At 48.2% G+C, this 22,642-nt stretch overlaps 1 protein-coding gene across 1 annotated transcript in view; it reads left to right on the top strand.

Annotated features, from left to right (window-relative positions):
• Positions 1–1,002: 1,002 nt before the first annotated feature.
• Positions 1,003–22,642, top strand: part of elovl7a (ELOVL fatty acid elongase 7a) — a 45,653-nt gene continuing 24,013 nt past the window's right edge. The window contains exon 1 of the mRNA XM_084330818.1: positions 1,003–1,129. The gene's annotated coding sequence lies outside the window, so the exon portion shown is untranslated. The remainder of the gene's footprint in view (positions 1,130–22,642) is intronic.

Genomic DNA, 22,642 nt, shown 5'->3' with positions numbered 1-22,642 from the left:
AGTCTTTCTCTGGTCTGCATCCCCTTAAAGGGGAACTCCACTTTTTTTGGAAATTAGCTTATTTAACATCTTCCCTGGAGTTAGACAAGAAGATGCATACCTTTTTTGTCTCTGTGCGTGCATTTTAGCTTTGGGAATAGACGCTCCGTTAGCATAGCTTAGCTTCATCACTGGAAGTGAGGGAGGACAGTAGCCTTACAGTGCCTTACAGTGTATTGCAAGGTCTGACATTGACCAAACTTGATATGCATGACCTTGGTGGGCTCTAGGTCAACTCCTGAAAAGGGGGTCAATGTCAGACTTTGCAATCAAAAGTTAGGGGGCTAATAACCCTTGCCATAATTTCAGTGCGCCCCTAACTTTTGATTGCAAGGTCTGACATTGACCCCCTTTTCAGGAGTTGACCTAGAGCCCACCAAGGTCATGCATATCAAGTTTGGTCAATGTCAGACCTTGCAATACACTGTAAGGCACTGTAAGGCTACTGTCCTGCCTCACTTCCAGTGATGAAGCTAAGCTATGCTAACGGAGCGTCTATTCCCAAAGCTAAAATGCACGCACAGAGACAAAAAAGGTATGCATCTTCTTGTCTAACTCCAGGGAAGATGTTAAATAAGCTAATTTCCAAAAAAAGTGGAGTTCCCCTTTAACAATTGTATGTATTGAGCTGTACTGTACTGTACCCATTCTGCAATCTGTTAATAAAGTTTTCATTCATTCATTCATTCATGCATTCATTCATTCATTCATTCATTCATTCATCAATCAATGTTGCGGTGGTCTATTCGTGTAAAAGAAACCCCACCTACTAAGAGGAAGAGGAGGGACGCCCAGCAGAGGAAGAGGAAAGGGACGCCCAGCAGAGGAAGAGGAGGAGGAGGAGGGACGCCCAGCAGAGGAGGAGGAGGAGGAGGAGGAGGAGGAGGAGGAGGAGGAGGAGGAGGAGGAGGAGGAGGAGGAGGAGGAGGGCGGAGGAGGGCGGCTCGCCGGTCAGTAGTTAGTTGCAGACGCACCTGTTGGAGAGAAGCGCCACAGCTAGGCGGGAGGCGGCGGGCAGCAGTGGTTTAAGTAACACACAGTTTGAGGAGGAAGCACAGGGGGATTTCATCGCCGATCGACAGCATCAGAGGTTTGTGAAACTATATAATTATATTTTGTATTTATTTATTTGGAAACGCAGATGATGCATATGATACGCGCCTTGTGCGTCATTCAGCTGAAACGCTTTTATCCAAAGCGACTTAAGGTGCTCCCATAGTCGAGCGGACTGTACACGGACTGGACTCTGCGGAGGTCCACTGGACTCATTGAGCTTTCATAGTCGAGCGGATCTCCCGTGCGTCATTCAGCTGAAACGCTTTTATCCAAAGCGACTTACAAGTTCTGTACGACAAGTCATCAGGAAGGGCACAACTCTATCACCTGAGTAACAATGTTCATCAAAGTGTTGAGTGCTACTGTAACAGTGTAGGTTAGTTTATTGTTTGTTGTTAGTTTGTAAAACAAAACTTGAACATTTGATCTTTACGGTAGACGACTATCATAACTAACAAACTAACCTTACTGTCATGCACTTGTCCTAATAAACTAATACATATAATATTCACATTACAGTGAAATGCTTGGTTTTGCATGAGCCTCCTGAGATTGTGCTTCATACAGTAAAGAATAAAGATCAACACTGTACAATATATGCAATACAACTAAAGTACAACATGCAAAAATGAGGTAGGGATGTAGTGCAAATCTTTTAGTAATAAATAGATCAAATAATAGTGTGGCGTTAATTTTTTTCTTTTAAATAATGACTATTTATGGAAACGACCCGCATCCATGTGTGGCGCCTGTTGGGAGTGGGCTGTGTTGTCCTAACCCTAACCTGTCCAACTCTCTAGGTGGGAGTGGGCTGTGTTGTCATAACCCTAACCTGTCCAACTCTCTAGGTGGGAGTGGGCTGTGTTGTCCTAACCCTAACCTGTCCAACTCTCTAGGTGGGAGTGGGCTGTGTTGTCCTAACCTGTCCAACTCTCTAGGTGGGAGTGGGCTGTGTTGTCCTAACCCTAACCTGTCCAACTCTCTAGGTGGGAGTGGGCTGTGTTGTCCTAACCCTAACCTGTCCAACTCTCTAGGTGGGAGTGGGCTGTGTTGTCCTAACCCTAACCTGTCCAACTCTCTAGGTGGGAGTGGGCTGTGTTGTCCTAACCCTAACCTGTCCAACTCTCTAGGTGGGAGTGGGCTGTGTTGTCATAACCTTAACCTGTCCAACTCTCTAGGTGGAAGTGGGCTGTGTTGTCATAACCCTAACCTGTCCAACTCTCTAGGTGGGAGTGGGCTGTGTTGTCATAACCCTAACCTGTCCAACTCTCTAGGTGGGAGTGGGCTGTGTTGTCATAACCCTAACCTGTCCAACTCTCTAGGTGCGTCGGATTATAACTTGACCCGCACGGATGGAGTGGATTCTCGTAAATGTTTTCTAGAATCCACTCCCATCACTTTTCTCACTTGTATGCCTCGTCTCCCTCCGTTAGCCATGTTCAGCCATGGTCTATTGATTGATTGATTGATTGATTGAAAACTTTATTAACAGATTGCAGAATGGGTACAATACAGTACAGCTCAATACACACAATTGTTAAGGGGATGCAGACCAGAGTGCAAAAAAACCTCTCAAAAAACACCTACGGGAGACTGCAATTCGAAACTGGCCCCTGTAAATGTCCTAACACAACGCCCTCCAATGTACAGTAAATGACCTAAGTATGGTCTTGTCAATATTCCAATGTACAGTTTTGCTTGTACAGCAGTACAGTGTCCCCCACCCACCCCTCCTACCCAACCTCCCCCCACCCACCCAACCACCTCCAATGTACAGTCCCCCCCCCCTACCCAACCTCCTCCAATGTACAGTTTCTACGTCAAATGTATATACTCTCTTTTCTGGACTCTTTTCGTATCACAAACAGTACTGTATTTGCAAATCTGGTATGTCATAAATGTATAGATGTAGCAGTACTGTCTATCTGTATGTCATGTATGTCATTATATGTTATGATGAATTGAAAATGGGGGACCCTGATGTAAACAAGACGAAAGTCTTTCTCTGGTCTGCAGAGAAACAGAAGCTTTTGGATTGCAATAAGAAGATTTTGGATCCGTTTACCGCGCACAGGACCTACCAAAATGAACTGACTAAGACACTTGGACTAACACATTCAGTCATTTGGACGGAGTTGTTAAAACTCACTCCACTCAAATCAATAGTTATAATTCACTCTACTCAAAATCAAATTTAAATCGACGTGGCTGGAAGGAATGTTGCCAGCCAGTCAAAACAAACTCCCGACGACTCACCAAGGACGAACCAGAGAGCTGCTGATAAGACTTTGCAGTGAGACTCCCACTCCCACCCCCCCCTCCCGCGGATGCTCGCGCCAAATATGGCAGTGGAGCTACTGTGGCTGGGGGGGGCCACCAGGATGTTTCTGTCTCGCCCTCCCAACCTCCCTCCCAATTGACGACAATTCTGACACCCGAAGTAACAACCTGTTTATCTGACTGAGGTTATAAAAGAGGAGACTGTTGTTGATTCAACTCAATGTCGGCAGAACTGAACCTTTCCACACTTGGCACAAAATGTGCCTTCGCACACATAACGGTGACGCGATGACTGTTCCTTCTTTTATAGTTTCCTTTGGTTTTGTGTCGTTGTATTTATTTGTCTCCGGTTGCTTAGTTGGCACTTGGCACCCTTTCAAAATCCACCCACCAACTGTGATACACAAGCTGAAGCATGGTGACTGTAGCACGGTGTGAAAGGTGTGTCGGCCAGCTGTGTGCTAAAGACAATGGAGACTAGACACCGACCAGCAGACATTATTATTCACGTTTCTTCTCTGTCGCCTGCTGTACTGGATCAACACTACGGGTCAACACGACACACTGGTGCATTGATTGTTCATGGCATTGATTGATTGATTGAATGAATGAAAACTTTATTTAACAGATTGCAGAATGGGTACAATACAGTACAGCTCAATACACACAATTGTTAAGGGGATGCAGACCAGAGAAAGACTTTCGTCTTGTTTACATCAGGGTCCCCCATTTTCAATTCATAATGACATTTATGACATACCGATATACATCTTGACATTTCTGACATACATGACGTACAGTGTAACTGAGGGGTTACAAAACCCTGACTGTATTAAAGATTGTGATAGATTAAACCACTGCTAGTTATGTACTTTAATTACTGGCCAGACAGTACATCAAATATAGATGGTGAACACCCACAAGAACACGGCATTGACACAGAAATACTATTGGAGGGTAATTTATTATTATTAGGCAACGTTAGGTTACAGAATGAGAATTAGGGTTGCGCTTGTATGGCGAAGAATATACGTAAAGTCAGTCAAGAGCATAAGTCACTAAGAATAACAGGAATCCTACGATGGGTCTAAGCTGACGCCACCTGTTGTATAGTAGCAATTATATAGGGCAACACCGGTACCAACTGGAGACAATGGGTTCCCTCCGGGGTGTAAGGCCTGGAGGGTAGAGGAATGTTCGGGTACTCCGTCTGAGTCAACGAGGAATAAAGAGACTCCAGGTACAGGAGTCGGTGCTTGTACTCCCTTGATCAGCAGACAAAAGCAATAGTTGTAATCCAAGATGCTCGACAGCATTGACGACAGCTAGCCAGCCCCGTCCACGAGGCAGGCCCGAGTGGTAATCCTCACGAGGTTAAATCCCAAACGATAGTGGAAATCAACGGTGCTCTTCTCCGGTAGTCACGTCCCAAATCAATATAATCCAACCAGGAATGGTTCTGCAATCGCCGGCGCCGATTCTCCTGTGTACATGTCCAACGGTTCTCGCCTAGGACTCCTCGGGTGTGGGCGACGTATTTAGGCCACACAGCCTGGATAAGTGCACTAGCTAAAGACACGACGAACCGATGGGTAATGCTACACACGGAAGAACTGTGACCGCACGATATACAATAAATGATCGACTATTGACTTCACATTAGATTAAGTCGAACTCAACGTTACTTCATTAAACTCTGACACTTTAACATTCTATTCGCACGCGGTTCTCAATGCTCTATTTAGACGCAAGGTTGCTCACTTCACTGCACGTTGACTCGTGGTGAAGGTGGGTAAGGTAAGACATAGTAAGGTACTGCTGTTTACACCTGCGCCGTATTTATACTTAAGTGAATATCTAGTCCCAACCTCAGTCCTTGTCTCGTATTACTACGCTGACTCTGGGCATGTTCTGACATGCCTGCAGTTGTCTTTGAACTTGCCGTTGGGGGCTTGCGCGTTGGCGCCTGGGGGCGCTGTCCAATAGGAGAGCGAATATTACTCTGGTTTGTACGCAGGTAAAGGGATATTCCGTGTATATATATAAATAATATACAAAGTATATCAAACGATGCATATATATATTCAGTTTAATCTGGCCCTTCACAACAGCCGCCTCCTAATTAGTCCGCACCTAATTAGTTAAAAGGAAGACAGATTAATAGTCCAGTCAACTGCTCAATGTCTGTTGTGGGGAATAGGGCAATCTACAAAGTCAGTGGGTCATGATCGTCATCAAGGGAGTCAGGGAGCCTCGGCAATTCTATCAGCCTCGCCACGGGTCGGGTGTGACGGTGAGGCAGGTCGGCCCTCCTGGGTATACTGGGCTGTGCTCGCCACTGGCGACAGTCTGGTCGAGTCCGCTGGAAGCGACGTACTGCTTCTCTTCCGTTCAGTATCCAATAGCGACGTCGGATCTCAGCGAAGACTCTCTCTGCCCCAGCGTGGTGCACATCCTCGTCGTATTTCTTTATGATGAGCTCAGTGACCTTGTGTCGGCTGTTGAGGACTATAGGAAACTTGACGTCATCCGTTAAGTCCGGGGCCCGTCTCAGACGACCACCCACCCTGATGAGGCCATGGGTGTCGCGCTCGGGGGCCAAGTGGAGCAGTCTGCTGTCTGACGGGACTGGCTTTGTTCCCTGCAGGCAGTCTAGCTCGTCAGGGAACGAGTCTCTTTGGGCTCGCTGTAGCAGAAGGAGTTTTGCCTCTTCGTAGTTAGCTGCGTTAATGTCGGTAGTGGGGGGAACCTCAGGGTGGTGCCACAGGAATGTCTTTAGCTGCGCACTCTCAAAGGTGAGGCAGTCGTCTATGTTAGGGTCAGTGGGGACTGGGGTGTGCGTCAACCCACAGAACATAGATTTCTTGATCTCTGCCTCCTCTTGACTAGCCTCCCGAGGGGTGGGGTTAGGCCACTCTTCTTCCGGGAGCTTGAGGAACTCAGGACCGTCACTGTAGATATTGTGACGTGTGAGGTCATCTAGGGACATCCCCCGTGTGATGACATCGGCTGGGTTCTGTTTCGTGTCCACGTACCTCCAGCACGTTGATCCTACTAGGTCTTGGATCTCTGTGATTCTGACTCCCACGAAGACCTTGTATCTACAAGAATCGGACTGGATCCATGTGAGTACGGTCATGGAGTCTGACCACAAGATTGTTCTTTGCACCGGGATGGTGAGTTCACGTTGGATTAACGTGGCGAGTTGCGCGCCTACCAGAGCTGCGCAGAGCTCTAAGACGCGGGATCGATTGTTGCTTGCGGGGGGCTATCCTTGAGCGAGCCAGGATGAAGGCTGTGTGTATTTCTCCTCCCTCCTCTCGGGCCCGCAAGTAAGCCACCGAGCCGTAGGCCACTTCTGAGGCGTCGCTGAAGACGTGCAGGTCCATCTGGCACGTCTCCAGCCGCACTGTGGGTGGGAAGTAGCTTCGGCGTATGTTCACATTTTGGAGCGAGTTGAGTTCTCTCTCCCACTCTCTCCAGGTGGAAGCTAGGTGCTCGGGTATGGGGTCGTCCCAGCCCTGTTCCTTGTCCCACAGCTCTCGTACAATCATTTTCGCCCGGGTGGTGTGAGGTAGGATACACCCCAGCGGGTCGTATTGCCTTGCGAGTGTTCTGTATACGCTCTGTCTGGTGGTCGGTAGAGGGGTCGACCTTCCCTGCTCCGTGGTCAGGGGTGTGTATTTGTAATGGAGCGAGTCTGTTTTGAAGCGCCAGACTAGGCCCAATGTCATTTCCTGTGCTTCACCTGGGATGGTCGCCATCCAGGTCTCGCTGCTTGCTGCCTTTGTCTCTGGGGAGAGGCTGCGAAGTACTTGAGGGTCACTGCTGGCCCACTGCCGGAGATCAAAGCCGCCTTTGATCAGTGAGGCGCGGAGCTTGAGTAGGAGGGCTTCGGCTTCTTCTGGCGTCGAGACGCTTTGCAGACAGTTGTCCACGTAGAAATTCCTCTCTACACTTTGTCTGACCTCCTCGTCAGCTTCAGGGTCTTCTGTCACATGTTTTTGCAGTGCGAACGTAGCACAGCATGGGCTGCATGTGGTTCCGAAGGGGAGGACCTCCCATTGGTAGATGGATGGTTGCTCATCTTTGATCCTCTCTCTCCATAGGAACCGCAGCAAGGGCTTGTCCTCCTCCACTAGTCGCACCTGCAGGAACATCCCTTTGATGTCGCCGCTGATGGCCACCTTGTCTTGGCGGAAACGTAGTGGTACGCCGAGGAGGGAGGGGCCGAGTGTTGGGCCGGGCAAGAGTTCTTTATTCAGATTCTGTAGTCCGATCTCGTAACTGCAGTTGAATACAATGCGATCCTTGCCGTTGTGGTGGACCTTGTGGTGGGGCACGTACCATGATTCGATCGTCTGGTCGGCCTCTTGAATGTCAATTTTCTTTATGTGTCCCGCTGTGATCAGCTTGTCGATCTCAGCGCGGTACACAGTGGCTTGAGTGGGGTCTTTGGCTAGACGCCGCTCGGTGTTCAGTAGATATCGCTCTGTCGCTTCTTTTGAGGCGTGGAGGGTGGGCATACCCTCTCGCCTCAAGAGTGGAGTTGCGTATCTCATCACTCCGTTGACCTCGACTCTCTTTGTCCTCTGCTCGAGGAGGGTTATGGCATAAGTGTCTTCCTTTGAGCGAACGAGTTTCTTTTCATTCTTAAAGGGCATCGCGTCTAATGTCCATAGCCTCTCGACGTGCTGTAAGAGGGCGGTGTCTTCTTCGTTTATCCTCGAGTGGAGGCAGCGAGTGGCTGTCGGTCGGTTGGAAGACCCGGAGAGGGGGCCTTGTAGTGTCCAACCCAGGCGGGTCTCGACCGCTGCTGGACAGCCTCTGGGCCCGATGTGGACCCGGTCCGTTGGGACGATGAGGTGTGCGTGGTCGGATCCTATGAGCAGGGTCGGGGTGGCGTCGTCGATGAGCGGTATAGGTAGTTGACGTAGGTGCACGTATTTTTCCATCAGCTTTGGGATGGGGTAGTGTACTGTGACAGGCCTATGTCGTGGCTGGTGAAGGCGTTAGTAATGCTATACTGCTTCTCGGGCTGCCCGACCGCTGCTATCGTGAAGGAGACATTTTCACCCTTTATGGTCTTCAGGTCTCTTCTAATGGTACGGATTGTCATTGTTTCTTCGCTCCCCCGCAGACCCAGCCGGGCTGCGGCGGATGCGAGGAGGAGAGTCTTTTCTGACCCATCGTCTAGGACGGCGTAAGTGTCCATGACCTTGTCCTCGTAGCTTAATATCACTCGGACCACCTTCAAGAGCACTCGGGAGCTCCCGCTCTTCGCAGGGTCTATGTACATGACGTTCACTCTCGAGCTGCTTGGGGGTACGGGTTTCTTCTTGTTGCTGTCGTGTAGGACCTCCAAGTGGGCGCCGTCGCACTTGCTGCATTTCTTCTTTAAACGGCACTCAGCTGCCATATGGCTGCGCGCGCAGCGGAAGCAGCGGCGGTTGGCTTTGATCCACTGACTCACCTCGTCAGCGGTCAGCTTCTTGAAAGTGTCACATTGAGACAGCCAATGTTCCTTTTCACAGTACTGGCATACAATCTTCCACTTCCCCTTGGTCGGGGGGGTGCTGTGGTTCTTGTGCTGCGGCACTGACTCGGCCTGGTGCATAACGGTCACTGACCGGCGGTTATCGTTGGACCTCCGAGGTCCATCTCTTGGGCTAGATCCACTCCACACGAATGTGTCCAGTCGTAGGCTGCTAACTTCCCTTGCGAGGAAAGGGGCCAGGTCTAGGAGTGATGGCTCGGGGCCGTCGGGATCACGGTGGTCTCTCTGCCGCCGAAAACGCTCTTGGCGGGCTGGAGGGAGCTTCTCCAGTATTCGCTCCACATTAGAATTTGCATACAGTTCATATCTTCCCTTCTCCTTTTGGGACCCCAGCATCCCTACTAGGGATTGTACCTTGATAGAGAGGTCATCCAGTGCTCTATTGTCTTTGGCTGGGGGGAGGCGGTCGATATCCCGTATTTCTTGGATCACGTAATCCCATATGCGTCCATAACGCTGGTCGAGGGCCACTAGAGCCGCGGAGTATGGGGTGGTTGAGTTGGAATATGCCAGCGCTATGTTATGCGCTCTGGGCACCTTGAGATGCTTGAGGAGGATGGCATATTTGTACGACTCGTCGGGGACGTCGGACATCATAGTCTCCAAACACATGCGTAATTCCGTGTACTGTGCTCTGTCCTCGCGCGTAAAGTCTGGGAACGCCGGTGTGCCAAGGTACGATGCCATGGATGGCTGGCACATTGGTGAGCGTAGGGGAAGAGGCCTACTGGGCGAGTCTCCCCGTACGTGTGGTCGTGGGTTAATACTTGGTGGGTACCAGAGGCCGGGTCCCCAGGTGCTGTTCCTCGGTGCTGACTGTACGTCAAACTCACCCGTGAGTTGAGTCGGGGGTTTGTAGTGCAGTGACTCGGGGCTGAAGTCGGGGCTGTACTGGGCCTCCTGGTCCAGAGTACGTTGCTGCTGGTGGGCTTGACATTCCTCCTCTTCCTCTTCCTCTTCTAGGTCCTGGAGTCTTCTAGTCAGTCTCTCGGCGACGTAGGCCGGTTCTTCCCGTTGGCTGGGTCTCGTATGGACCGGTCGGGGAGGGGGGTCGGAGACGTAGACAGGTTCCTCCTGTTGGCCGGGTCCCGGGTAGGGGAAGGTGCCCTAGACCCTTGTCGTGATGATCTCCGGGAGCTCCGTGCGGAGAGAGGGGGTGTCGCCCTGGCAATCAATTGTTCTATCATCTGCGCCTGCAGCCGGTCGCGCTCTGCTTCGCGCTGGGCATTGGCGGCGTCGCGCTGTGCATTGGCGCGGTCTCGTTCGATGTTCTCTTCCGTCTGAAGGCGCCTCTCCTCCAGTCTTATGCGGTCGTCCTCACTCCTTTGTTGCGCCTGGAAGCGCTCTCGTTCGGTTGCAGAGTGTTCGCGCTCACTAAGGGCTTGCGCTTGGAGTTGCGCGTGAAGGCGTTCTCGTTCCGCTGCAGAGTGTTCGCGCTCGCTTAATTGTTGCGCCTGGAGGCGCTCTCGTTCCGCTGCAGAGTGTTCGCGCTCGCTTACTTGTTGCGCCTGGAGGCGCTCTCGTTGTTCGCGCTCGCTCATCTGTTGAGCCTGGAGGCGCTCTCGTTCCATGGCAGAGTGTTCGCGCTCACTTAATTGTTGCGCCCGGAGGCGCTCTCGTTCCACGGCAGAGTGTTCGCGCTCACTAAGGGCTTGCGCTTGGAGTTGCGCGTGGAGGCGCTCTCTTTCCGTGGCGGAGTGTTCGCGCTCACTAAGCGTCTTTGCTTGAAGCCGGTCGCGTTCGGTGGAGGCTGTCAGTGTGGCGATCAAGGCTTGCGCCAGTATCTGGTCCGCCTCGCTGGGGGATGACACTGACGGAGGTGATCGGGTGCTGACGGGGCTTGTTGGAGATCTGTTCTCCTGGCGCGCTCCGAGGTCTATCTCCTGGGCGCGGTTCTCTTCTCTTGGTTGTGTGTCGGGTTCTATCCCTGGAGCGCTTTCTTTATCCTGGAGCGCTCCGGGGTCTATCCCGGTGACGCTGTCTGGAGGTATAGTCATGTCATGTCCCACCTGGTCCCCCCCCCGTGAGCTGAGTCAGTTTCGTTTGAACCCACTGGGGTCTCTACTGGCAGGGTCGCCAAGTCGATAGGATTGGACATGCTTTGACTATCCGCTTTATCCGTATTTAACGTCTGTTTAGATAAGCTAGGGGGTAGAACGAAAGCGAATTCCTCCAGATATGGAGGTGGCTGACGTTTGCGCTGTGGGCGTTCTAGCTTAGGAGAGCCGCTTGGGGAGTGTTCACCGCTGGCCATGGTTAATATTAATATTATATTAAATATTACACTGATACCCTCCGGCTCGAAGGACCAATTGTAACTGAGGGGTTACAAAACCCTGACTGTATTAAAGATTGTGATAGATTAAACCACTGCTAGTTATGTACTTTAATTACTGGCCAGACAGTACATCAAATATAGATGGTGAACACCCACAAGAACACGGCATTGACACAGAAATACTATTGGAGGGTAATTTATTATTATTAGGCAACGTTAGGTTACAGAATGAGAAATAGGGTCGCGTTTGTATGGCGAAGAATATATGTAAAGTCAGTCAAGAGCATAAGTCACTAAGAATAGCAGGAATCCTACGATGGGTCTAAGCTGACGCCACCTGTTGTATAGTAGCAATTATATAGGGCAACACCGGTACCAACTGGAGACAATGGGTTCCCTCCGGGGTGTAAGGCCTGGAGGGTAGAGGAATGTTCGGGTACTCCGTCTGAGTCAACGAGGAATAAAGAGACTCCAGGTACAGGAGTCGGTGCTTGTACTCCCTTGATCAGCAGACAAAAGCAATAGTTGTAATCCAAGATGCTCGACAGCATTGACAACAGCTAGCCAGCCCCGTCCACGAGGCAGGCCCGAGTGGTAATCCTCATGAGGTTAAATCCCAAACGATAGTGGAAATCAACGGTGCTCTTCTCCGGTAGTCACGTCCCAAATCAATATAATCCAACCAGGAATGGTTCTGCAATCGCCGGCGCCGATTCTCCTGTGTACATGTCCAACGGTTCTCGCCTAGGACTCCTCGGGTGTGGGCGACGTATTTAGGCCACACAGCCTGGATAAGTGCACTAGCTAAAGACACGACGAACCGATGGGTAATGCTACACACGGAAGAACTGTGGCCGCACGATATACAATAAATGATCGACTATTGACTTCACTAGATTAGATTAAGTCGAACTCAACGTTACTTCATTAAACTCTGACACTTTAACATTCTATTCACACGCGGTTCTCAATGCTCTATTTAGACGCAAGGTTGCTCACTTCACTGCACGTTGACTCGTGGTGAAGGTGGGTAAGGTAAGACATAGTAAGGTACTGCTGTTTACACCTGCGCCGTATTTATACTTAAGTGAATATCTAGTCCCAACCTCAGTCCTTGTCTCGTATTACTACGCTGACTCTGGGCATGTTCTGACATGCCTGCAGTTGTCTTTGAACTTGCCGTTGGGGGCTTGCGCGTTGGCGCCTGGGGGCGCTGTCCAATAGGAGAGCGAATATTACTCTGGTTTGTACGCAGGTAAAGGGATATTTGTGTATATATATAAATAATATACAAAGTATATCAAACGATACATATATATATTCAGTTTAATCTGGCCCTTCACAACATACAGGTATACAGTACTGTTACATTTGTGACATACAAGATATGCAAATATACAGTACATGACAGTGCTTTTGCTTTTTAAAATATGCCGAATTGATACTAGATACACTTTCAACACTACACTATATTTCTATCTATTTATTTTATTACAAAAAGATTTGCACTACATCCCTACCTATTTTTTGCATTTTAAAAAGCTTGCATTTGTACTTTATTGTTTGCATCTTGTACTTTGGTTTGTATTTTGTATAGCGTTTGGCCTTTTTATTCTTAGTTTTTACTGTATGAAGCACAATCTCAGGGGGCTCATACAGAACCAAGCATTTCACTGTAATGTACACGTACCTTATATGTGGCAAATAAAACAACTTGAAACAGGGGCACTATCGCACTTTAGAAACAACCAATGCACCCATGTCTAGAATAAAAGTAATCAAATAGATTTTTATCATAAATTCATAACCTTGTGAATCTGGAGACCTGATGTCGTGTATGTTATGAATTGAAAATGGGGGACCCTGATGTAAACAAGACGAAAGTCTTTCTCTGGTCTGCATCCCCTTAACAATTGTGTGTATTGAGCCGTACTGTATTGTACCCATTCTGCAATCTGTTAATAAAATGTTCAATCAATCAATCAAACTGCGTCTCCAATCGATGTACTGTAGGCCTATGGACGTCCCTATGGAGTTATTCCTGACAGTAATGGGGTTAGGGTTAGGGTTAGAATCACCTCAGGATGGAATAATGGTAGCCCTCATACTCTCATACTCTCTTGACTTGACTAGAAAAAGTAGTCCTTGTATTAAATATGAGGTTCAATTGTAAGGAAGGGGTTGCTCTATTTGGGGATGTGCACATGAACTGTTTTGAGTTATCGATGGCCTTGATTGATGAGGATCTACTACTATAGGACCTGTGAGCACTTGACAGCTGTTCAGTTAGATATATCTATCTAATGATTTGTCTTGAAAGTCCAGTTTCAAGTTGTAGTCAAATAAGCCGTCAAGTTCCTCACATCAGCAAACCTGACCCTTGTTTAGAGAAACGGCCTACTTTGTATGAAACGAGATTAGGTTCGACCACGTAACTTCTTAAAGTGCGGAAGTTCAGTTATGTCCTGTTTTTCTGATGACTTCTTGATAAGACACCGGCGACGTAGTGTGTTGTGGTCGCATCTGGATGGAAAGCCACGCTGTAACTGAAACGGGCGTGTTGAAGCTTTTGTGTTTCAGCATTTACACTTCAATGACTCAGACTGGCTATAATCCTTTGTTTTAGTTTTTTTTTTTTTAAGTTGTTCCAGGAAGGACCGCCTTAGGGAAGCGTTTCTGGCAGAATGTTTTGCCTGCTTTACTAGTGGGAGAGCTGTGAGTAATCTGGGGGGGGGGTTAGGACCGTCGTGGGAGAGCTGTGAGTAATCTGGGGGGGGGTTAGGACCGTCGTGGGAGAGCTGTGAGTAATCTGGGGGGGGGTTAGGACCGTCGTGGGAGAGCTGTGAGTAATCTGGGGGGGGGTTAGGACCGTCGTGGGAGAGCTGCGAGTAATCTGGGGGGGTTAGGACCGTTGTGGGAGAGCTGTGAGTAATCTGGGGGGGGGTTAGGACCGTCGTGGGAGAGCTGTGAGTAATCTGGGGGGGGTTAGGACCGTCGTGGGAGAGCTGTGAGTAATCTGGGGGGGGGTTAGGACCATCGTGGGAGAGCTGTGAGTAATCTGGGGGGGTTTAGGACCGTCGTGGGAGAGCTGCGAGTAATCTGGGGGGGTTAGGACCGTCGTGGGAGAGCTGTGAGTAATCTGGGGGGGGGTTAGGACCGTCGTGGGAGAGCTGTGAGTAATCTGGGGGGGGTTAGGACCGTCGTGGGAGAGCTGTGAGTAATCTGGGGGGGGTTAGGACCGTCGTGGGAGAGCTGTGAGTAATCTGGGGGGGTTTAGGACCGTCGTGGGAGAGCTGTGTAATCTGGGGGGGTTTAGGACCGTCGTGGGAGAGCTGCGAGTAATCTGGGGGGGGTTTAGGACCGTCATGGGAGAGCTGTGAGTAATCTGGGGGGGTTTAGGACCGTCGTGGGAGAGCTGCGAGTAATCTGGGGGGGGTTTAGGACTGTTGACTTTCACTTATTCACACTCTCCTGTGAAGGAAGGTATACTGTTTTCTGGTAGGCATGATATCGTTATGACATTTCTTTTGTCGAAACTCTGTCTTTTTATGTTTGTCCATTTTTGGGGGCCATGCACGGGTGTTGCTCTGCTTTTTTGGGACCATGAACTCAAAAGGATCAGAACCCCTGTCTTTTTAAAGGAGCACGCCAACATCATGTGCGTTCAGTAGAAGGATATACGGGTGCAAGCTAGCCTAGCTGAGCACAAACGAATGCAAGCGGACACGGACCAGCTAGCCTAGCTGAGCACAAACGAATGCAAGCGGACACGGACCAGCTAGCCTAGCTGAGCACAAACGAATGCAAGCGGACACGGACCAGCTAGCCTAGCTGAGCACAAACGAATGCAAACGGACACGGACCAGCTAGCCTAGCTGAGCACAAACTAATGCAAGCGGACACGGACCAGCTAGCCTAGCTGAGCACAAACTAATGCAAGCGGACACGGACCAGCTAGCCTAGCTGAGCACAAACAAATGCAAGCGGACACGGACCAGCTAGCCTAGCTGAGCACAAACTAATGAAAGCGGACACGGACCAGCTAGCCTAGCTGAGCACAAACTAATGCAAGCGGACACGGACCAGCTAGCCTAGCTGAGCACAAACTAATGCAAGCAGACACGGACCAGCTAGCCTAGCTGAGCACAAACTAATGCAAGCAGACACGGACCAGCTAGCCTAGCTGAGCACAAACTAATGCAAGCTGACACGGACCAGCTAGCCTAGCTGAGCACAAACTAATGCAAGCAGACACGGACCAGCTAGCCTAGCTGAGCACAAACGAATGCAAACGGACACGGACCAGCTAGCCTAGCTGAGCACAAACTAATGCAAGCGGACACGGACCAGCTAGCCGTTGGCCGAAAACGCCTCTCCCGGAGTTTTAAGCTAGGCTACTGGTCCGTATCCACTTCCATTGATTTGCGCTGGGCTAGCTTGCAGTCAGGATAGCTTTCTACTGAACACGCAGAGTGGAAATTGGTATCAAGGGTTATATATCCCTGTATCCCATCTTCTTGTCTGACTCTGAAGACTAGTTTCATCATGCCCCCCCCCCCCCCCCCTTGTTAATAGTATTGGCTCGAGTTACAGCTTCAGTTGTAGTTTAAGGCAAAGTAGCCTGTTTTAACGGCAGTCTCCTCCGGTACGGTTCCCAGGGATGTTCTGATGGAACCTGTCGGACAACAACATGTACGGGTTCATTCCTCCATGTGCCTGTTCCTTCTGTGAAGCTGCCAGCTATCAGTCACAACATCAGTCACGACTCACGACTATATCCTGCAGCGTAGAATCTGACTGGAGCGTTTCACAACAGGCCTCTGGTTGCATTCACACGTCAGGGATGTGTGTCTGTGTGGGTGGGTGTGTCGATCAAGAATCAAGAGGTTTATTTGTCACATACATACCAGGGCATACAGTGAAATGCGGGCGGTCATGCCTGCATCGATTGTGCAATAATACAATAATAAAATAGACATAGAAAATACTGGGTGTGGACTAAGCCTTACATCACGTGTCTCCTCCGGTACTCGAGGAAGCAGCCGTCGCATCTTTTCACCTGCACAGCGCGATCTTTCAGCGTTGCGGGTCTGCGTGGGAGGGACACGGCGCCCCCGTCGCTTCCTGATTCTGCTGCGCAGGCGCACCAACCGACCTGTAGGCGTCGCTGTCCACAACGTCCGATCCCCACCCATCAGCTTTCCCACCCCTAACACTGCCAATTGTGTTAGTATGAACGACCAGCCAAGCTGATAGCAATGCGGAGAGCTGGGCTTGAACCCAGCGTCTCCTGCATTGGTGGCGAGCGCCTTGCCCACTACACCACCTAGCCGCACTTTTCCATTATTTAAAGTGACATTTTGTTTAGAGTGATTGTTTAAGTGTGTGTGTGTGTGTGTGTGTGTGTGTGCGCTCATGTGTACTTGTGAGTGGAGAGTTCAGTGTTCTGATGGCCTGGGGGAAGAAGCTCAGCCGGAGTTTCTCTCTCTCTCTCTCTCTCTCTCTCTCTCTCTGTGTGTGTGATGGCCCCCGGTCTCGTCTGAAACGTTTAAAGATGGTATCTGTAATGCTGTCAAACGGTGACATTGTACTTTGATTACTTCTGTGTGTGTGGGTTGGAGCTGAGAGCTATCTGCCAAGAGAGGTCTGGAGAAAACTTGCACTAAACTCCAACCCACACATAGAGTAGAATAGAAGTACTTTATTAATCCTGAGGGAAATTCGGCACCACAGATCGCTCACAATAAACATTTTGGTGGTAAAAAAATAAGAATATGCAGTCAAAAGATATACATTCTAAAATATACATATACATTCTATTAAAATATACAGAAAAATCAACAGGGAAGATGTACAAGGATTTATACAGTCCAGTGCAAAGAAACTGCAGTGCAAAAACATCAGACCAAAGACAACAAATGTCAACAAAGTGCAATACCAATCATGTATTAAATTCGACTTAACAAAGTCTTGGGTCCTACTGAGAGACCAGACAGACTGATAAATCAACTAATGGAATATGAGGGGGAATCCCTTAGCATAAACATCTTAATGTGATCTGGAACACTTAGCATAAACATCTTAATGTTGAGGGATCTGGATTAACTTTCCATAGAATCTGCAGCATCAGTGAGTGAGTGAGTGAGTGGTGTAACGTTCAGCTGCCGTCCTTCATACGGGGCTGGTGGAGATAATGGCTGTTTTGTCTCCCGCTGTCCCCATGTGTCCTCGTGCGTTCAGTCGAAAGATATACGGGTGCAAGCTACACATGAACACACACACACATCACACATCCTGCACTCTTTCACACACAAACTCACTACAGGTCACTTTAAACACAAAAGAAAAGGTCACTTCTTTTACTATGTTTTTAGTATAGCTAGTAGTATAGGATAGTTATATATATATAGTATAACTATATATTGTATAGTAGTGTATATAGGACTCGTTACCTTTTCATTCGGAAGCTTAGCATTGTATTGTATTTGATCTCTTAATACTTTTTATCATGTCTATTTTATTATCCATCCTAATATTATTTGTATTTTTGCACAATCAAGGCGGGCATGGCCACCTTCATTTCATTTACATTTACATTTAGTCATTTAGCTGACGCTTTTATCCAAAGCGACTTACAAGTTCTGTACGACAAGTCATCAGGACTTCATACAACTCTATCGGCTGAGTAACAATGTTCATCAAAGTGTTGCGTGTTACAGTGTAGGTTAGTTTATTAGGACAAGTGCATCACAGTAAGGTTAGTTAGGGTTAGATTTTAATTTTAATTTTGTTTATTTAAAAAATGTTCAGATAATGGTTGAAGTGCGTCTTTAGACGACGGCGAAAGATTGGACGGGTTTCGGCTCCTAACTGGGGTGGGTAGTTCATTCCACCATTTTGGGGCAAGGACTGAGAATAGGCGACTTCTCTTTGATGACCCTCCCAGAGCTTGGATAGGAGTAGGTCTGAGGTCGGCCAGAAGATTCAGATCGTAGGTCCTAAAAAAAAATAATGGTTTGTTTCCGGTTGCCGACCGACCTTGCCGATTTAGGTGCGACCCAATATATTTTATGAGTAAAAAAAGAAAAAAAAGATTTAGAATAAAGTTTCATAGAAATCTTAGTCAAACCTTTAGTATTATGGATATTAAACATGCTGGCAGAGTACATGCATCCATGTTGTTGTAAACATTTTAATTAAATAAAGAAATTCCCTATCCATAGTCGCCGTGGGAAAGAATAAAATAAAAAATAAAATAAAATAAATTCCCTACCTACCCATGGCCTTAACTGACAACAGGAAACAAACAATATTTTTTGTTATGCCTCAGGGTGTGTGTCTTGGATGGGGATGTGGTGGGGATTGACGTGGTGGAGATTGATGTGTGGGGTGGGGTGTTTGGAAAACTGACATGGGCTGACTTCGGTAGGTTTGAGATCAGGCGGGCCGCTGCGTTCTGAATGAGTTGAAGAGGCTTGGTGGCAGTGGCCGGGAGGCCAGCGAGCAGTGCGTTGCAGTAGTCGAGGCGGGAAGATGACTGTTGATTGGACGAGGAGTTGGGTGGCTTCTTTTGTCAGGAAGGGGCGGATCCTTCTGACGTTGCTCAGGAGGAATCTGCAGGTTCTGGTTGTCGCTGCGATGTGACCAGAGAAGTTCAACTGGTCAACAGGACATCACCAAGGTTCTTGGCGGTCGGGGACGCGGTCACAGCTGCATTCTCGACTGTGATGGAAAGGTCGGTCAGGGGGGAGGATTTGGCCGGCAGGTGGAGCAATTCTGTTTAGCTTAGGTTCAGTTTGAGGTGGTTGGTCGTCATCCAGGTGGAGATGTCAGACGGACAGGCCGAGATCCGCTCAGAGACGTGGATATCTGAGGGAGGGAAGGAAGGAGAGGAAGAGTTGAGTATCATCGGCATAACAATGATACGAGAAGCCATGAGACGTGATAATGTTACCCAGTGATTTAGTGTAGAGGGAGAAGAGAAGGGGTCCTAGGATAGAGCCCTATATTCACTATATGTCTCGTGTCTGTATGTGATGAATACATCTCTTGAATCTTGTGAGGAATAGTTTCATGTAGCTGTCTGTCTGTCTCCTGCTGTCTGTCCTCTCTGTGAGGAATAGCTTCATGTAGCGGTCTGTCTGTCTCCTGCTGTCTGTCCTCTCTGTGAGGAATAGCCTTATGTAGCTGTCTGTCTGTCTCCTGATGTCTGTCCTCTCTGTGAGGAATAGCCTTATGTAGCTGTCTGTCTGTCTCCTGCTGTCTGTCCTCTCTGTGAGGAATAGCCTTATGTAGCTGTCTGTCTGTCTCCTGCTGTCTGTCCTCTCTGTGAGGAATAGCTTCATGTAGCTGTCTGTCTGTCTCCTGCTGTCTGTCCTCTCTGTGAGGAATAGCCTTATGTAGCTGTCTGTCTGTCTCCTGCTGTCTGTCTTCTCTGTGAGGAATAGCCTTATGTAGCTGTCTGTCTGTCTCCTGCTGTCTGTCTTCTCTGTGAGGAATAGCTTCATGTAGCTGTCTGTCTGTTTCCTGCTGTCTGTCCTCTCTGTGAGGAATAGCCTTATGTAGCTGTCTGTCTGTCTCCTGCTGTCTGTCTTCTCTGTGAGGAATAGCTGCATGTAGCTGTCTGTCTGTCTCCTGCTGTCTGTCTTCTCTGTGAGGAATAGCTTCATGTAGCTGGTTGCTCTCAGTAAATGACACGTGTGTGACCCCTGACCTTAACCCTTATTGACAAGGATTCAAGAGAAGAGGACGGTCTGCTGTTTCCTCCCTGAAGGTGAAGCAGAAACGACCACTTCCCTATAGAGCTGGTAGTCTTTCATTTTGCACACCTAGCAACAACGTGTTCCATGACAACTTTCTTTCTTTTTTTTCTTTCTTTTTTTATTAGCTGCTGTTGGCTGTTTTTAGACTCGAAGAGCTTCCATGGCCGGCAATGCCACAGTCATTCAGTCACTCAGTCACTCAGTCACTCAGTCACTCACTCATTCAGTAATTAAGCAACTCAGATGAAGAACCATATAAATCTGTTTGTTTTTAAATATCTTTAGATAACTTTTATCTAAAGATGGTGAGTTAGTGGTGTGTTCATTCATAGTTATAGACCGTAGAGGTTGAGTACTTTATTATCTAAAGATGGTAAGTTAGAGTGTTGTGTTCATTCATAGTTATAGACCGTAGAGGTTGAGTACTTTATTATCTAAAGATGGTAAGTTAGAGTGTTGTGTTCATTCATAGTTAAAGACAGTAGAGGTTGAGTACTTTATTATCTAAAGATGGTAAGTTAGAGTGTTGTGTTCATTCATAGTTAAAGACAGTAGAGGTTGAGTACTTTATTATCTAAAGATGGTAAGTTAGTGTTGTGTTCATTCATAGTTAAAGACAGTAGAGGTTGAGTATTTTATTATCTAAAGATGGTGAGTTAGTGTTGTGTTCATTCATAGTTAAAGACAGTAGAGGTTGAGTACTTGTTGATATAATGCATTCACACTCAAGTGATTTTTCTATTGATTTTAAAACTCTGAAGGGTTCAATTCACTCACACTTAGCTACTCTGCCCCCAGTGGCGGCTCACATACATGGCACTTTGTGTGCTTTGCATCTATGACTGCCCTGGTCGTATTCCACACTAAACATGTAGCATGGTGTCTGCTGATGGTGGGAAGCCAGTCTCCCAGCCCTGTCCGGTGGTAGTGTAGTGTTACATGGTAGTTCTATGTGTGTGTGTGTGTGTGTGTATGTGGGGTGGTGGTTATTTCCCGTGTACTGCGGCAGGTGAAGATGGGGAGGGATGCTGGTATCAAGAATCAAGAGGTTTATTTGTCACATACATACCAGGGCATACAGTGAAATGCGGGTGGTCATGCCCACATAGATTGTGCAATAATACTATAGACATAGAAGGGTGGAGCGGAGCTAAGTTAACAATATACTCGTTATCACCATACATAACGCTTATATTGAAACACGTTGACATTAGGGACGTTCTTTCAACCTAAAAGTGCACTTTCTTCAACCTCGAACCTAAATTCCTTAGCGACCCGTGTGTTACCAAGTAAACAAACCAGCGCGCACATTCGATACACACAGATATGAAACGAGTCATACGGAACGTATAACGGAGGCTGAAATTAGAGCAATATGACTCACAAACTCACGACAGTAGTACACAACTACACATACAGACGCACAAAATGTATTCTGCATTGATTAAGTGATAATCAAAACCCAGCTTAAGCCGTTAATTATAATAAATGTATTTGTTAAACGGGCGGCTACGTGGCGTACTGGGCAAGGCGCTCGCCACGAATGACGGAGACGCTGGGCTTGCCTGTTCGAGCCCAGCGCTCCACATTGCTTTCAGTTTAGCTGGTCGTTCATACTAATACACATTGGCCGTATTAGGGGGTGGGAAACTGATGGGTGGGGATCGGGCGTTGTGGACAGCGACTCCTACAGGTCGGTTGGTGCGCCTGCGCAGTAGAATCAGGAAGTGTCGGGGGCAGCGTGAGCCTCCCACGCGTTACTCCTCGCCACTGAGAGATCGAGCTGCGCAGGTGAAAAGATGCGACTGCTGTTACCTCAAGTACCGGAGGGGACTTGTGCTATGTATGACTTAGTCCACATTGCAGCCGGCTTGTGGGAGGCAAGAAACAGCGTTCGTGACAGGGGAGGGTTGAATTGGATGATACGAAATTGGGATGGGAGAAAATATAGAAAATGGGAGAAAAAGTGGATAAAAAATAAACGTTATTTGTTAAACCAATGTAGTGAATCGCGAAGCCAATACGCACACACACACAGTCGAACTGGAACGCTTTACCAAACATACACTACCAGCATTCATATCTCATACGTTCATCTTCCAATCGCTTAACCATAACATAACTTACCGGTAAACAACGTGTCCCAGAGTCCACTCATGTGAATAAATTTCAAAGGAACACGCGCGTTGCGTCATCCTGCTCTGACTGAGAGATGGAAAGACAGACTGCCCTGCCCTCTGCTGGCGCGTGCTGTGCATTACAATCACAGTGTAATAGAAGGAAACCCATCCCATTTGTGATTTGGCGCACAGTCTGTGACGTCACGGTATTGAGAATCATACCGGCGGGATTGCGAAATACCCTGGTATACCGTAATACCGTCATATCGCCCAAGCCTAACTTACACCCACACTACAGACACATACATACAGACATGACTTACACCCACACTGCAGACACAGACACATACATACAGACATGACTTACACCCACACTGCAGACACAGACTCATACATACAGACATGACTTACACCCACACTGCAGACACAGACTCATACAGACATGATTTACACCCACACTGCAGACACAGACTCATACAACAGACATGACTTACACCCACACTGCAGACACAGACTCATACAGACATGACTTACACCCACACTGCAGACA

The sequence above is a fragment of the Notolepis coatsorum genome (genome assembly GCF_963971535.1).
Source record: "Notolepis coatsorum genome assembly, chromosome: 15".
NCBI classification, from domain to species: Eukaryota; Metazoa; Chordata; class Actinopteri; order Aulopiformes; family Paralepididae; genus Notolepis; species Notolepis coatsorum.
The sequence above is the reverse complement of the archived record's forward strand: the minus strand, read 5'-3'. Positions and strand labels throughout refer to the sequence as shown.